This window comes from Mus caroli, chromosome 7 (assembly GCF_900094665.2).
Source record: "Mus caroli chromosome 7, CAROLI_EIJ_v1.1, whole genome shotgun sequence".
Lineage (NCBI taxonomy): Eukaryota > Metazoa > Chordata > Mammalia > Rodentia > Muridae > Mus > Mus caroli.
Genome location: NC_034576.1, coordinates 93111828 through 93127194, shown reverse-complemented (window position 1 = coordinate 93127194; position 15367 = coordinate 93111828). Strand labels below are relative to the sequence as shown.

Sequence of the window (15367 nt, the reverse complement as noted above, 5' to 3'; positions counted from 1 at the left end):
ATCTGCCACGGGAGTTTTCCATTCTACAGCTGCACAGTGAGGCTAGAGACCTCTGCCCTTGGACGGCCGCTATTCCGAGGAGTCAGACATGGGGTAAGCCTCAGCTGCTCTGTGGGCCATGATGGAATGTGGCTCAGGGCTGCCTGACGCCATGTGGAGTTGGGTAAATTTGGTCTGTTCTCATCCCTTTGAGAGACCTTTCACCTTGAGGACTCAGGAACTAGAAAAACATTCCAGGAGCCAACAGTTTCACATTCTCCAGTGATCCATGGAGGAGACTGCTATTGCCTGGATAGCAGGACAAACCCAGGAACTGTAAGAAGAATCCCAATCTGATCCCCGGAAATAGAGCAATGATTCTTGTGGGCTAGAAGATACAAGCTTCCTGCCAGCAAGAAGATCTGGGCTCTGTCTTTGTGTGTACCAACCAATATAATTAAATTGAGCTGTCCAAGGTTCCCCAGGTGAGCAGTGGAGGTGCTCAGGCCAAAGACAATCCTGAATTTCACAGTCCTACTAGATGAAGTTTGCAGACATTCACCAAATAAGAACCTGGTAGGTCCAGGTATTATGAAGGCCATTGGCTTGGATGTTTGAGAAGCTTTTGCTTAAACACTGCTCTCCCACCTACTATGTTTAGGAAAGATACTACTAGAGCAGGAAGTTGGCTCCGTGGTTTAGAGCACTTGCTGTTCTTGCAGAGGACCCAGACTTTATGCCCAGTGCCCACATGGTGTCTCAAAACCATCTGTAACTCCAGTTCCACAGGATCCAACGCCCTCTTCTGGCCTTCACTGGCACCAGGGACACTCGTGAAGCACATATGTATATGACAGCCAAACATTCATATGTATGAAATAAAATAAATCTAAAGATAAAAATTTTTTAAAAAGATACCTACCCAATCCAGTCCTAATTCTCTTATCTGTAAAGAAACTGAGAGGAACGCCTGGTTTGCAAGTCAGAGACCAAAAAAAAAAACAACAACAAAACAAAAAACAAAAAAACTCACATGACATTACCAAATATAAAGGGCAGTGTTCAGTTAGTCATTTTATTATTACATTTTGTTTGGAGGGAAGTGGATAACAGTCACAGTCGGAGGGCAGAACATGTAAAGTTCAACTGAACTCATTTGCCTTGTTTGAAACAACCACTGGAGATGCTCCGAGCGCTAACATATTGAACATGAATGGCCTTTGGACTAGAGGAAGTCATGCTTTTGCAACTGACATGGATGGATAAGTAAGCAAATAATTTCAGGGAGATGAGTGACAAAAGCAAGTGGAGATGCTGCAGCAGAAGAGTGGGGGTGGTGCTTAGACATCTGAAGGAGTCAGGGGAGGCCTTGCTGAGGAAGCAACTCTCAGATTCTGATGGCTGGGTTTTAAAAGACGACCAAGCAGGAAATCACCAGCTGGAGTGGATGTGGGGAAATTGCTGTGATACCTTTAAGAGCATGAAGAAAATGCACAGAAGAATGAAAGCTCGTTGTGGGGGGAGGGGCAAGGAGCAGCTGCATATCACTAACATGATGGACTCTGATCAGCCAAAGATGTTCCCAGAGGACCTAACCTGCCTGCTCAAGAGTCGGGCTTTGCTCCGGAGGCAACAAGGGGGCTGGGCAGACAAACAAACAACAGCGTGATTGATGTGGGTGCATATGTGCATGCCTGTGCATGTGAAAGTGTGTGTGTGAACATGTGCATGTGAGCATGTGTGTGTGTGTGTGTGTGTGTGTGTGTGTGTGTGTGTGTGTGCGTGAGTGTGTGCCCAGGCTAGTCTTGAACTCTTGGCAGTCCACTGGTTTCAGCCTCCCTCCAAAGTGCTGAGATTACCAGTTATATGACACCATATACAGGAATTTTTTTTTCCCAAGAAAATAACTGAGTTGAAGACGGGTATAAAACAGAAAGACTGGAGGCCAGGAGCCTTGAGGAGATAAGCAACCTATCTAAATAATTCCTTAATTCAGAAGTCAGACAGTGATCTAGATGGCTAGACCTGGCTCTGAGACTGAACTTGGCTAACTTGCTCCTTTATGTATGTCTCTGAAGCCTGACTATTGTGTAGAAGTCGTATAGAGCAACTGAGATGTATAAGCAGGGAGATAAAGCTACAAAGGGTCAGTTAGGCTTGGGTTAGCCCAAGACTCACCCAAACCCATGGTTTGCTACTGCTTTAAAGAACACTCAGCACTTTTTCTGCATGTCCTCATCCTGAGGTCTATATTCACAAGGAGAATGAAAGCTTTTATTGGAGACAGTCATTCATCCATCCCCCCCCCCCCCATGGGGCATATTGACAGAGCTTGAGTCTAGTCTCTGGTGGATTTCATGAGAGATGGAAGACAATTCTGACCTCAGAGGATTCATGAATAAATTCAGCCATAAAATGGGTGGACAAGGCCCGGTGGTGTGAATGTTAATCTAACAAGAAGGGCGTGCCTACTACTACAGGAGCTTGGACGAGGATAGAGATGGTTGGAGCAACCTGAAGCAGAGAGCCCTATGCTAAACTCTGAATAGCAGAGAGGGCACAGAGGAACCCGAAACTAAACCAACACTGTACACTCTCTGGGTTTGGAGGGCAGGGGGGCAGTGATTAAAATTCAGCAGAGCCGGGCTGATGAGATGGCTCAGTGGGTAAGAGCACCCGACTGCTCTTCCGAAGGTCCAGAGTTCAAATCCCAGCAACCACATGGTGGCTCACAACCATCCGTAACGAGATCTGGCGCCCTCTTCTGGAGTGTCTGAAGACAGCTACAGTGTACTTACATATAATAAATAAATAAAGAATTAAAAAAAAAATTCAGCAGAGCCATCTTTGCACTCCTAAAGCTGGATGCATGCTCTGTCTGTTTCCATTGCTATACCAGGCCTAAAGTATAACTTTCCTCTGGCTATGACACTAAAATCCAGTCCTCCTCTCCCCTAAATTAACAAGTAGTTGGCATTAATCTACCATTATCTCATCTTCTCTGTTAGTTTCTGCTTCAAGGTACCCCATTTCTGATCTCAAGGATTCCCCAACAGTGAGAAATCATGGCAGCACCTCCTGGGCAGTGCCCAGGTTCCCAGTTCACTGTCATTCATCTCCCTGTCACTTATTAGTGTGTGGGCTCAGTTTCTGAATAGCTTTTACACAATGAAATGGGAGTGCCATGTTCTCTCCACATTGTGACTACCACATAGTTTAAGGTGTTTGTCCTATGAGAGGATCTATGTTCAACAACTGTTTTTCTTCTCCTTGTCTTCAGTGAGGCACACAACTGTCACCATTTTTCCCCTGAGCACGTACTCTCTTTATGGTGACATTCCTGTCTCTGTTGCCACCTAACTTTTAGCAGTCTCATTAATGAAGCTCTGTCATGATACTTGTCCTATGTGGAATTTTAACAATCTCTCTATTTTGGCCTTTCCATCCGACAAGAATCTCTGTGGCCTACTCATTTTTCTTCTCTAGTTCCTACACTTGGTGACATCAGTTAGTATTTGAAGAATGAATGAATTTGTAAAAGAATGGACAAAAGCCTTTGGAACAAGCTCTTATCAAAAGAACATTATTCTAGAGGTAAGTCTGCCATGTAGAAGGGACCAATGGAGAGCCAACTGCTCAGAGTTCTGCTGTTGCCCAACAAGAAAGGCCTGGGGTTGCTCAGCCTGGTACTGTGTAGCAGTTTTCTGAATGGAGCTCACTCTTCCAGGGAAGCACTTTAAGATAGAAAGTAAACAAGAGCTCCAGGAAGTCTCTGAAACTGACCAGATTCACCAGCCCCCTCTCTCCCAAAGAAAGCATGAAAGACTACTGAGAGTCACTTTCAGATATCGCAAGCTGCAAAGAAAACTCAGACGAGCCCAGCTGCTGGAAAGAAGGCTTAGCTCAACTGATCCCACTTGGAAGGAACAAGCTTCAACCTGTTCAGGTACCTGTAAGCTGTGTTCCAGGTCCCCAACTTTTGTGAGCTGTCACCCATGCTGGGGTGGGCTTTGGTGGTGCTGGTGTCTTTGAGTCATTTCTGCTCCCGTAAGTAACCCCTCACTCACATTCCTGTAAGCCACCCCAATAACACTCACTGGAAGTTGAAGTTTGGTGGTATCTGTACTTTGATCTATTGTGGGATCCCTATCTTGGATAGTGTGTGCGTGCATGTCCAGGAAATCTTGTCATAAAGTACCTTGGTCTTGAGTTAATCATGAGAAAGATGTGCTTTCAGGGAACAGAGAAGAGACACATCTCAGGCTTTGATTGCTTGGGCCCTTTCTGTCCTCATTTCTCTAAGTCCTTTTCTTTGGGTTTGTGCTACTTTGTGTGAGTCTTATTCATGAACTAAGTACTATTAATGATGTGCTACTTGACCTGAATTTCGCCTCAACATTAATGCAGTGGAAATCACTAAAGAGAAGTAAATTAAAGTTAATACTCACTGAAAAGAAATGACTAGTCTCTGGTTTATTATTAGAACTGACCTTCAATCTAATTTTTTATACTAAGATCGAAAATCCTAAGAAGTCTGATTGCCTCGCCATGTATACCATATGGTAGGAGTCCTCAGCCAAGGCCAAATATGGGAAAAGTCAAACAGTCTATAGGAAACAAATAAATGAATCACAGTGTTGGGTAAACTGCAATTTGGCCTAGCTCCATGAACACAAACCAAAGAAGTGTCTCTGCAGAGATGTAAGAAATAGCTTTGGAAATATTTCAAAAGTGGATTTGAATTTGAACTTGACCCAAAGAAATGACTACAGCTGAACCTTGTCCTGCGGACCTGATACCAAATGTTTTCTCCTAGTTCATGTTTGCTCACTGGTTTGTCTATGGGTCATGAGAGAGGCTCCCTGCAGAGTGAGCTGTGCTCCAGAATGACCTTAGCCATCATGGTGTGACCAGAGCCAGGCTGATCCCTGACTGTGGGAAGTAAAGACAATGTAATCTAAAGGCTGAGCAACCGAGTGAGTTCTGGGCTCAAGCATGCCACCAACTGTACACTAATACCTGACTTGTCATTTAGTTATAATAGGATGTTTTAATCTATGTGATCACTATTTTATAGCTCAAGTCACCTTGTGGATAACCAAAAAGGAGGAAAGAATATGGAGCTAAGTTTTTCAAAACTTGCCAAATGTTGTGGGCTATGTTCTAAACCCAAAAGGAGATATAAAAATGACAAGGTACAAATCCTCCTGAGTCAAGAACTGGAGGGAATCTCGGGAGATGGCTTAGTGGGTCACTGCACATGCATGAAGACCCAGGTTTGTATTCCTCACATTGATGGAAAAGGCTGAGCATGGAGGCAGGGGAGGAGGATCAGTAGAAGCGCTTGCTCTTCCAGAGGACCACAGTTCAGTTACCAGCACCCATATCAGGCAGCATAACTCAAGCTCCAGTGAGTCCAACGCCCTATGCAGGCCTCAGTGGACACATGCAAGCGCATGTGTGCGCACACACAGAGAGACAGGGACAGAGAGACAGACAGAGAGACAGAGAGACAGAGACACAGAGAAGCTTAAAATGAAATAAATATTTAAATAATTTTTAGAAAGAAAGAGAAGGAAAAATATGGAAACATCCCAGAGCTGGCTGTGTTAGAGGACACTGAAGCAAACAGTGGGGAAGAAGATGGGAGCTCATGTCAGGGCCAGGCTGGAAGTGTCACTCATGACAAGGGTCTTTTCTAATCCAGTCTCAGTACATTGCCAAACTGATGAACATAGGGCCAAAAACCATGCCTCGAAAAAAATTTGACAAGATAATTAAACAAATGAGATGGTTCAGAGTAAAGCGATGAATTTGGTCTAAAAAGTACAAGGGGCCGACATGTCTCAAATCCTCATCCCAGCTTTCTGTTTGTCAACTGTGAGTCTCTTCCCGGATATGCTTCACTGGACAGTCCACTGGATGAGCGCTCACACATCAGAGTCTCAGATGGAAGCCAGATGTGAGGCAAGAGTCCTTAAGAATCGTGGGAGCTTTTAAGGCATCTTTAGAAATAGCAGGGGTGTAACTTACTGCCATAATAATACAATATGTAATTATATATTGTCTCTGTGCTTATTTTAGAACTGACGGGGCCTTTAGAAACCATATGATCTATGCCCATTTATTTTGCAGATGAAACTAAAATGGTTAAGTGGATTGACTTAAAGTGACTCAGGAAATCAACAGTAAAATAATGTTTTTAAGACAAAATGCTGTTTTGGGTAGACATGTGTGAAATCTCCCACATGATAATCTTTCTGTGTGTCCTGACATATGATCTTTGCTGCACTGTGCTGGGAAAAAATGTCTTGTTTAGTCAAATTTTCAGTGTTTATTAGAGATTTTTAATTGCTCTTAGCAGTATGTGTTCCTCCCAGGACAGTGACCATGGAATCCATGTTTTATCACAAGTGAAGCCTGCTCAATTACTCTGGGATCGTAGGCAGGAGTCCAGCATCCTAAGAAGTTGTCCTTGGTCTGTCCCAAGGCCCAGCCTACTGCTGTCCTCAACTCCACTTCTCCTTCTGCTTACAGATCCTGAGGACTCCTCGCTGCATCTGTAACCTTGAGTAAACTACCAAAGGTTCAAAGGCTGTGGCAATTAAGAAATTGCCTGGCCTGTCAGGATGGCTCAGCAGGGAAAAGTGCTTATCTCTGAGAATGAATGGTGCCTTGAGTTCTGCTCCAGAGCCCAAAACGAAGGAGAAATCAGTTTCCAGAAGTTGTTCCTGACCGCCACATAAATGCGCCTCACCCTCACACATCATATATGCACCCACAATATAATAAAGCAATTTGTTTAAACAATACATTTTTGACATGACCACCACCCTGTGTTGCTAGGACTACTCTGAAAGCTCCTGCATCTTCAGGTATTTAATCCAACAGCTTTCAGTCTACCCTTCTCATTGCTATCAGAAAGAGCTCTTTAAAGAGGACCATGTCAGACCTCTTGTCTGAAACCTGGGATGGCTTAGCATGGCCTACAAAACAGAACCCACATCCCAGCATAATGTCCATACCCTCTACCATCTGGTACCTCCCTTATGGGACATGATAACTAATTCATGGATGACACTGTCTGTGCAGAAAGCCTTTTACCGGCATCTCCACACTGGTATTCAATAATGAAATTCAGTAAGTGCCCACATGTGCAGGATGTTTCCTGTTGTTTGAGTTCTTTGTTTTGTTCTGTTCTGCTTTTTAAGATAGGCTCCCTTATAGCAGAGGCTGGCCTTGAACTTAATATGTGGGCAAGGTTGGCTTTGATTTCCTGATCTTCCTGATCCCACCTGCCAAGTGTTGAGACCCTAAGATCTGAATAATGAATATTTTATTATAAGATAGTATAAACAAATGAGGACCTAGAATTTAGAGTTCTGCCTTTGGGGGCAGTTGCTGGCCTTTCTGCTGAGCTGCCTCCATTTCTCCATCTGTGTACTAAAGGGCTCCGCTAAGTGATTCCCTAAGGTCTTACGGTCCCTGCTGCTAGAATCCTTGTGAAGATCTAACCGGGACTGTTAACCCACAGCTAGTTGCCAGCTCAGCAGCTTGCCATCATCTTACGGTGTCTGTCTCATCCCTTCCTCACTGGCTCTTAGGCAATGCTGACTCACGGCACCAAACTGAAATGTATACTGTGCCGAACAGACCCAGGAGCTCTCTGCACCTTCAGCTGGGCCTCTGTAGTCACACCAAGGAAAAAGAAAAGGCCAGAGGAAATGGTTAAGTCAGTAAAATGCTTGCCTCAGTTCGCACCTAGGACCCATTTAAAAAGACAGGCATGGCTGCCTGCGATTGTGATCAGTACTGGGGACAGGGAGAGAGGTGGACTGCTTGGGCTCACTGGCCAGTCAGGCCCAAATAGTAACTTTCAGACCAGTGAGAGACCATGTCTCTTGCAAAACAGAGCACAAATAAGAAAAAAAAAAATGGTGGATGGTGCCGGAGGAGCAATACCAGAGACTGACATCTGGCCTCTACATATGTGTGCACACATACACACACACACGAGAGAGAGAGACAGAGACAGAGACACAGAGACAGAGAGAGACAGAGATAGAGGCAGAGACAGAGAGAACACCACGGGACTAGAAAAACAGCTCAGTGGGTATATAAATGAGTTTGCTGCCAAGTGTGCTGGCCTGAATTGGATCCCTGAGCCCCACATGCTGGAAGGAAAGAGCTGACTTCTATTAAATTGTCCTCTGACCTCCACATAACATAAGCACAGAGGCATGCATATGTGCGCACACATGCACTGGAAAAGAAAGACTGAAAGGAGGGGGAAAAAAAAAAAAAAAGAATGTTCACTCCACTCCAGGAAGAGCTAATGCTGACTCGGCGTGCTGTAGGTCTGGTCTTGAAGCAGGAAGTTGTATAGACCCACAGGGCTCTGCAGGCTTATGTAAGAATGAGAGCAAAAGGTCAAATAAGCAAGAAAAAAATGTTCCAAGAGGGATTTTTTTACAAGGCAGGAAGGCTTTGGGGGGGTTCCCACTTGGGGGGAGCTTTTGTGTATTAGTCGCCTCATCCTGGGAGTAGCTCTACAGTCTGGCTTTGCTATCTCATTCACAGCTGGGCAATTCAAGGCTCTGATAGTTATAACTAGGAAATAACCATGGGGTTCAAGCATATCCCTCCAAGGTCCTGAGTTCTTATTTTTGCACAGCCTGAGAAGCATCTGAAAGGAATTTAGGAAGGGCTTAGGAGTAAGACTGGATGCTCAGGAACTAGTCCCTGAGCAGTGAGGAATCAGGCACTTTACTAATGAGATAACACTGCACTCTAAAGCCCTGACATCAGCCACGGGAAAAGGCAGAGTTACAGTCACCATACTAAATAGCTTTAGGTCACAAAAGAATCCTCATTCCTTTGCAAAGACAAAATGACATTTGCTAATTCCTTGACTGAATGTGGCTAATAAGCTGGAGACAGCAGCATCTTGTCCATAGCTGTCTGGGCGGGCTAATCTCTGGCGGGAGTCTGTAGCCGCTGTCTGTCTAGTGACATGCTGCTGTCTAAGCTCCTGGCTGCACAGTTAGCTTGGCATTTTGCTGAGTCCGACTCACCCTCTCCCAGCCTCAACTGTTCCGAGCCAATGTCGACTTCCCGTACAGTTGGCCTACTTAGAGACAAAGAATGTTAGTGTTGGAAGGGAGCTACTTTAGAAGTCACCTACTATACAACCTCTCAATGCTACAAATAAGGAAAATGAGCCCGAGATTAGGCTCACCTGTGTCTTGTTTGACTTGGGGTGGGTTTAGGGATGAAACCTGGTGGAACCTCAGCACTAGAGCCTGTAGGGAAGAGGGGGAGAGGTGAGGCGGGGCAAATGTGGAGCTAATGAGGCTACCTCTGCTGCAGGGTTGCCAGGGCTGGAGTGGAACTCTGGGTGTTCCCTGGGAGAATGGATTGTGTCAGCAAAGCAGCATCAGGATCCAAGCCAGGCAGCCTGAAGTTCAAGGCAGGGCTTTTGTCCAGGCAGGGAAGTGTGAGCGAAGAGTAGAATTAGGCAGAAGGTCAGTTATGAAAACTAGACGGGTGAAAGGGTACAGAGAAAAGTGAGAGAGGTGATTCAGACCATCAGGGTATACAAAGTTCACCAGAGCTGTGATGAACTCCACCTCCCAACTTTTAGGAAGAGGGTTGGCTTGAGACAGGATCTCACAGTGTAACCTGTGCACTATGTAGACCAGGCTGGCTTTGAACTCACAAAGCTCCACTTGCCTTTGCCTTCTGAGTGCTGGGATTAAAGGTTTCCCTGGCCCCTAATCATGAATCTTAATGTACTTCCTTCAACCTGGACTTGTATAACTTAGTTATCTTTCAAGTCTAGGTCAGAAGAGACCTGTTCTTTAACATTGTACCTTTAAAGGTAGACCACTCCCACTCCTTGGCTTGAATAGATTTTTCTTTTTTTTTTTTTTTTTTAAATGGCTTGACTGCTGAGGAAGAAGAAGCAATTTTCTTGGGAGGGAGGTGGCCACTCACAGGTCATCCATGCCCCTATGGGTGATCCCATATTCACGTATATGTGATCGGCACAAATTGAAATTGGTGACTTTTTTTTTTTTTTAGAAATTGGGAAGAAATTAAGAAATTTGGGAAGGAATGGGTTTCAAAGACAACATTTTTTAAAAGACACAGCCTGGAGCCCCCTTAGATATCAACGGCAATGTGAGTCTGGAGCACACAATTCTGGATTCTCAGTTCATCCTTTGGTTTTTCCCCATGACTGCACATAGGTTGAACAATAGTGTGTCACTTGTCAGGTATCCAGCTGTCAAGCTGGAAGACATTCTGATTGATTCCTAGTGAGGGAGGGAGTTCTAGTCTCCCTGGTGATGGGGGGAAAGCTTATATACCTAACTGGAACCAAAAAGGTATTAAATATGGTATAGGGAGATGTGCATATGACCAACTTGATCATTTGCCAGGAAACGAGAAAGGAGAAAAAAGAGAAACCATGGTAGGATTGACGACAGCTATGCCAAGAACTGACATATGAGATGACTCATGGAAAGTGTAATCCGGTTATAAAGGGAACTTACGATTGAGTAGACACAGTATCTCACTTAGACGATCTCATTGGTTTGTAGACAACCCCGGGGCAAATGGTGCTGTGTGTGTACACACATGCACACATACACACACAGAGTTGTTATAATCTCCTCTTTACAGGGATGATCAAATCTCTGACAAAAGTGACATGCCAAACATCGACTGTTCCTCCACAATGCCTTGGAAGCCCGAAGGTCTACCCGCCTCCTGGTCCAGAGCCACGGTATTAAAAGCCAGCTGCTTTTAGGAATGAAGAGGCGGCTCCTCTGACCCAAAATCATATAGAATGGCTCGTGGAGGATTTTTTTTTTCTGAGCTATGACTCAGAGGGATTCTCAGTAAACTACAAACTTTTCTAGGTTGTTTTATAATAAAGATAGAAAATCATTAGTCAGCTGATTTGCAGAGAGTTGGCTGATACAGAGCAAATCTCTGCTTGAAAGAGGCATGGTTCAAGTGGACCAGAGAATCTGGGGCAGGAAAGAAGAAAGAACAGAGGGTAGTTATTTATTACCTGCATGTGACCCAGGGACCATAGAGGGTGACCAATGGGGACCCTGCTGCAGAGCTATTGGGTCAGCTCAAGACACACATCGAGGGAGCTTTTGAGAGCTAGGATGGACCCAAGAGAGGTTACTCAGCTGGTCTCTGTCTCAGATCTATCTGTAAGGGACCTCAAAACACAGGAACCACAGACAGGCTCTGCTAATGCTTCTGTTGTATTCAAGCAGGATACAGTTTTGTCACCTAATCAATACGTGTTCCCCTTAGAAGCACAGGCTTAGTTTAAATAACTCTTTCCCATGATGCAAATCTCTGAATGTATAAAACAAACATTAGGAAATGGTTTGTAATTACAATAAGAATTTCAAGTTTTCTTTAAAAACATCTTTACCAGAATGTGAGATGTAAAGGCAGGTGAATCTCTGAGTTCAAGGCTAGCCTGGTCTACCTAGCGAGACCTTGTCTCAAAAAAGAATTATTTTTTTTCTATACCTACACAGGATGTGATTCTTCAATTTTTTGTCTCTCTGTCTCTCACATATTAAAAATTATCTAGTTGGTTTTTTATTGTGCTTTGAATCTGAAATGTCCCTACAGGTTCATGACTTCAATGTTTGTTCCTCAGCTGAGAATGCCATTGGGGCCTGGCAGGCAGAAGTCACTAAGGGCCAAATTTCAGAAGCATCAGCATTCTTTCTGTCCCCCAGCCCAATGTCCTGTGAGCTCCCACTGCCACAGAGGGAGCCATTCTTTCATGCTGTCCCTGCTATGCTAGTCTGAAAAGCCTCAGAAACTGTGAGTCAAAACTAGCTCCCCCTCTCTTAAGTTGTTTCTACCAGAATGGTAACTGCAGTGATGCAAAGCAACTAATGCTGTTTTCAGAGAAGATTCGCTCACTCCATACCAGTCTAACAGAGCTTGAGCAGACCTACTAAGGAAATAAACATGGTACAAGGATTATATACTGGGGGGGAGAGGGGGGGAGGTCCGTAAGTCCAAAGCCATTCATGGGATGAATTCAAGGATCTAGAACTTCAAAATATCAGCAAGGGTCACTGTCCCACCCCCACCCCCAGCAGAAGCCAGAGCCTCAGTTACCTACACCAGGGAGTAAGAGGAGAAACACACAAGCCCCAAAGGTCTGATTTTGCAACTCTGCTCTACCAAGTCTGTTTGACAAAAGAACAAGGTCTCTAGTTTCTGGATTTCTCATTTCTTCATCTCTGAAACAGAAGGAAATCATTAAGGCTAAGTCTGTGTTTGCCAAACACGTCTTCTGATTCTAATGTTTCTGTCTGCCTGGTGGTTTTTGCATCTTTTCTGGAATTTCTTTCCTCTACTTTGATGCTGATCTATTGTGAGGCTCACTAGCATGCAGGCCTTCTGTGCAGTGGGTCTTCCAGCAACGGGCACTCACACAACTACTATGGAGTACTGCTGTAAACTGAGGCTGTAAAAGAAAATCCAACTTACACTGTTACAATGGTTAATTTAATGTCAGCTTTTCTAAGTCATGGGGCCCAGATAGTTGCTCAAACATGATGCTTGATATTTTTTTTTGAGAACATTTTGGAGTCAATTAACATTTGTATTAGCAGATTAGGAATAAAAGCAGATCATAATGTAGAGGCCTTACTCAATCAATTGGAAGCCTGAAGAGAACAAAACACCAGCTTCCCCTGAGCATGAGAGAACCTCAGCAGATGACCTGGAGACTTGAACTGCAGCACTGGTTCTCTCCTGGGTCTGCAGCTATCCTGCAGAATCTAACCTTGTCAACCTAAGCCCAAGTTGATTCTAGGCGATGGAGAGATGTCAGTGGATAAGAGCACTGATTTCAGGGGACCTGGGTTCAATTTCCAGCACCCACATGGTGGCTGACAACTGGTTGTAACTCTAATCTTGAGTGATCCGATGCCCTCTGGCACCAGGCACATATCTAGTATACAGACATACATTCAGGCAAAACACCCAGTAAATACAGTAAAAAACAAACAAACAAACAAACAAACAAACAAATAAAGCAAAAAAAAAACCTTCCCCTTGTCTCTCCTTATCTCTCTCTCCTTATCTGTCTCTGTCTGTCTCTGTTCCCCTCCCACCCTCTCTCTCACACACACACACAAGCCTGGAGGACCTTGACTAACACAAATGTGACCAAGATTTCTTACCTGCGGTGTTTTCTGACAGAAGGATGGTACATGCTGCTTCCTGGGAGAAAGCAAAGATTGCTGGGAGCTGGGGAGCAATGTATTTTCCATGACCCCTGTTCTCCACTCCTAAAACTGAGCGCCTTGGTGGAGAAGTGGGCTTGACAAAGGACATAGAGAAAGCAGTTCCAGAGAGTGAATAAACTGATTTATTACTAACAGACCTCATGTACTGTGTAGGAAAATACTTTCTCCAATAACCAAAAACCAAAGAGAGAGGCTGAAGTGGAACAGAAGGAAAAGGAGATAAGGCCTTTCCTGGCCTCTTGGATCACTTCAGATCAAGATCTTAATTGAAAAGTAGGACTGTTTTGTTTAGTGTGTGGCTTGGCAACAAATCTGCTATGTGACCTTCAGCAGACATACTAGGTGTCTAGATGAAATGCTCATTATAAAAAAGTCATGGCACCTGTTAACGTGGTGACACAGTCAAGGAGGTAAACAGGAATGTCCCTCTAGGAAGGATTTGCTGTCCAAACATAAGGAGTGTGGCCCGAAGAGAGCCTTCAGTTCTAGTTCCTCTGGATGCTCTTAGCTGCAGAGACTTAGTTTCTCCCAGACTGTGGGATTCCCCCAGCATCTGTCCAGTGGCTAAGTAAAAAGATGCAGTTGGGATGCTCTGGAGGACAGCATGGGCTCCAGAGCTCTTGCCTGAGAGACGGCTCTCTCTGGCCCTTTATGAAGTTTGACTTTCTCCTTTCTCCATTCCACTTCCTTCCTTCTTTCTTTACATAGATTGACCCCTAACATATACCAACCCCATTTCCCTCAGTATCTTCTTCCAAAGAAACCAACCTGTGACATCCATAGGCAGTTACCTTCATTGCAGGTAGAATATGAGGAAATGTATTGTGAACATGAAATCACACTTAGGAGTATGTTAACACGTGAGACTCACAGCTCTATATAGATGTGGGACAGAAAAATGAGCCGAATTAGCTGAAAAGGAGGCGTTTTATTAAGAATTAGGGGTCAACAGTCAATGGAAACTATCAAAAGCTAAAGTTGGCCTTTCTTTCCCTCCCCACTCACCTCTTGTTCTCACTTTCTGTCTCCCTCCTTCTTTCTTCCTATTTCCCACTCAGCCTGGTGCCTTGTCTGTGTTCTTCATATTAGATCCACTCTATTATTTTTAAGATTTCTTTTTTGTGTTTGAGTGTTTACCTGCATCATGTGTTATGCCTGCTCTTTCCCCGAGAGGTCATTGGATCCCCTGAAACTAGAGTTATGGACGGTTATGAGGTACCATGTGGGTTTCAGTAACCTAACCCAGGTCTTCTATAAGAGCAAGAGGTTCTTTTAGCCAGTGAGCTATACCACCAGCCCCTTGATCCATTCTTAGTGCTTATCAAATCACATGGCCTACAAGCAGAAAATCCAGGATATCAGGCTCAGTGACCCTAGTCTCTGTCCCCTTAGAGGATCAGAGCTCTCGGCCAACTGATCCTCTCTGTGGATTCTCAAGCAAGCCCTTACTTGACTTCCTCTTCAACCATCACCCATGACTGGAGACTAGGCCATTTGGGATGGAAGGCTATCTTCCTTCTAAGGTTATACACAGAATTTATTTTCTTAGAAGAGGATGTGAGAGCGAGGTGAGCATCTTTGACACAGTTCTCACAGCTAAGGTGCTGTGGAAGAAATGTCCTGCTTTGTAGTCAAAGGGTCAGTTCTGAGTTCCTCATTTACCACCTATAAGTTACATTAAATCGAATAGAATCAGTTAAAACTGATTCTGTTCGCTCAACTGAAAACAGGGACGATTCTTCTGGCTCAATGGTGTTTTTAAAACTTGTTTACTTTTCAAAAGCAATTTTACATTTTATTCGTTTGTTTGTTTGTTTTCTGAGACAAGGTTTTTCTGTGTTGCCCTGGCTGTCCCAAAACTCACTCTGTAGACCAGGCTGACCTGGAACTCAGAGATTTGCCTGCCTCTGCCTCCTGAGTGCTACCATTAACGGAATGTACCATCACTGCCTGGCTAAGAAATGTTTTTACATTTTTAAAAGTTGGCTGCTAGCCGGGCGTGGTGGCGCACGCCTTTAATCCCAGCACTCGGGAGGCAGAGGCAGGCGGATTTCTGAGTTCGAGGCCAGCCTGGTCTACAA

At 44.4% G+C, this 15367-nt stretch overlaps 1 long non-coding RNA gene across 1 annotated transcript in view; it reads left to right on the top strand.

Moving 5' to 3' along the window:
- LOC110299524 overlaps positions 1–6750 on the top strand; it is a 29525-nt gene extending 22775 nt beyond the window's left edge. The window contains exon 4 of the long non-coding RNA XR_002378465.1: positions 6517–6750. This is a non-coding gene — a long non-coding RNA (uncharacterized LOC110299524). The remainder of the gene's footprint in view (positions 1–6516) is intronic.
- Positions 6751–15367: the final 8617 nt, after the last annotated feature.